At 33.2% G+C, this 2,500-nt stretch overlaps 1 long non-coding RNA gene across 1 annotated transcript in view; it reads left to right on the top strand.

The window, feature by feature from the left end:
- Positions 1-2,500, top strand: part of LOC119580335 — a 110,315-nt gene that overhangs the window by 65,349 nt on the left and 42,466 nt on the right. The window contains exon 2 of the long non-coding RNA XR_005229363.1: positions 995-1,069. This is a non-coding gene — a long non-coding RNA (uncharacterized LOC119580335). The remainder of the gene's footprint in view (positions 1-994; positions 1,070-2,500) is intronic.

Below are 2,500 nucleotides of genomic sequence, written 5' to 3'. Positions count from 1 at the left end.
ATGATCTTTTGCTTTGCGAGTGACTGCGAGGGAGGCTGCGCAGAGGGGGGGGGGGAGAGGAAAAGGGAGAGGAAGGATGGCGAAGGGAAAGTGGGAGGAAAAGACGGAAGGATAGAGTGAAGGGAAATACAGGCATGATATAAGTGGTTCATTAGACGTTTTCTAACTTTATCTTTTCTTTGCCCATGTATATAAATATATAGATAGCTATAGATAGACTAATATACTGATGTAGATAAACATAGACTGATATACAAATATAGACAGATAGATAAAGATATCATTATAAATGCGTATGTTATCAAAATGTATAAGAAAAGCTAACCATATCGCTCATAACAGAAGCTCCTAGCAAAACATAATCACCCCCCCCCCTCAAGAAAAAGAGGCTTCATCGAAAAAGGAACTATTATTAGGCCTACATAACACCCTACCCCCTTCCCCATTAGCCTTATCCCCCCCAACCCCCCTATATGTGATCATTACCCATAAGATCAATGCCAATAAGACCTTTGCAATGAGCTGTTGAACAAGCGCCTTCTTCTCATTATGAAAACGTTTCGATCCTCTTAAAAGGAACTTGAAGCTCCGGAAAGAGGCTTTGATTAAGTACCTGTGACGTCACAGAGCGCCCTTTGAGCTCCGTATGGGAAAAAGCGACATTTTCAAAGCGTTTGTTGTCGTGTTTTATCTGTCATTTCTGTATTGCTATCTTTGTTATCATAACTGATGTTTTTATTAGCATTATCATTATCATTGGTGCCATTGCTAATGATACTATAGATATTATGATTATAGTTGATTACCATTTTTATTGTTTGTTCTTGTTATCATTATCATCACTTATTATACTTATCATTATCATCAATATCAATTATTATCATTATCATAATTGCCAATAACATCCTTATTATCACCAAACATCATAATTAGCTCAATTTCCTCGTTTCCACTTTTTCCATATCTATTTTTATCGTTTATCATTTTATTGCAGAAATCGATCTCATTGTGATGATTAGGACCGTAATGACGACTGTAAAGACCATCACTGTCTTGATCCGACTTTATGGTAAGTCCTAAATGTTAGTTATATTATAAATATAATCATGCAAATATTACACAATCACAATCCAATTGGATAGTTTGAGTATGTAAGCGCTAAATCACTTTTTATATTAAAAACATAATCGTGTAAAAAAAAAATAAAAAATAAAATAAAATTAATGAGTGTAATAACAAGCCTAGATTGTAAATTAAATAGTCATAGGACAATTTAATAGATTAGTACATAATCTCTACTGTGACGACCATTAACATCATCAACAGTTTGTGTCGTTAGTTTACTGTAAAAATAGATATTGTCTATTATAATCAATCACAAATGTGCCATTAATCGGTTAATGAAATAACCGAAAATCACATTTTTATATATATGTATATATATATTTTTTTATATATTTACTTTTAAGTCTATACAGAAAAGGGTAGTAGTAATGATAAAAAAGTATTAGAATTAAAAAAAAAAAAAAAAAAATCAAAGCAATTCAGAAGAAAATGAGAAAAATAATGAACACGAAAAAGGGAAGCAAAGGACGAAGTTTAAGAAAAGTGGAATAAGAACAGTAAGATAAGAAAACAAAGAACAATTAAAATGAAGTAGAAGACCTGAACACAACAAATATACAGAATTCTTAAGATTCAGTTTCAACGAACAATGGAAAAAAACATTGCAAATAGTAAAAAAAAAAAAAAATCATGTAGTTTAGAAACTTTAAATATCTTTTCCTTTTCAAACTCTAGCTAAAGATGATCACCATAATGACAGGAAATAAAAGCGATCGTAATAATGTTAATGAGAATAATAACATAGTAATAAGAAAAATAATGACCATAGTGTTTAATGACAATGATAATATAGTAAAAATAATGGTAAGGAAAATAACATCAATAATAATGATGATGATAAAACCCACACTAACAATAATAATGTTGATACTGATAACAATAATGATCATATTATTTACAATAGTAACAAATATATCTTTGCTTCAAGAGTCAAGGCCCACAGTAGACTACACTTGGCACTGTGCCATATTTTCCTTCTTTTTTCACGAAACGAACAAAAAGAGAAAAGAAAATGAATTACATCAAGTTTCGTAAATTGCAACACTGAGAGGGAGAGAGAGAGAGAGAGAGAGAGAGAGAGAGAGAGAGAGAGAGAGAGAGAGAGAGAGAGAGAGAGAGAGAGAGAGAGAGAGAGAGAGAGAGAGAGAGAGAGAGAGAGAGAGAGAGAGAGAGACGGAGGAGAGAGAGGGGAGAGGGAGACGGAGGGAGAGAGAGGGGGGGAGGGAGAGAGAAAGAGGGAGAAAGAGAGGGTGAGGGAGAGAGATAGAGAGGGTGAGGGAGAGAAAGAGAGAGCGAAGAAGAAAAAAAAAGTATACCAACTAGGGGGCAAAACTTTTCAGTGATTAATGCCAGCAAAAATAATTTTCTAACGTTT

The sequence above is a fragment of the Penaeus monodon genome, chromosome 13, assembly GCF_015228065.2.
Source record: "Penaeus monodon isolate SGIC_2016 chromosome 13, NSTDA_Pmon_1, whole genome shotgun sequence".
Taxonomy (NCBI): Eukaryota; Metazoa; Arthropoda; class Malacostraca; order Decapoda; family Penaeidae; genus Penaeus; species Penaeus monodon.
This window is presented reverse-complemented; position numbering and strand designations above follow the sequence as displayed.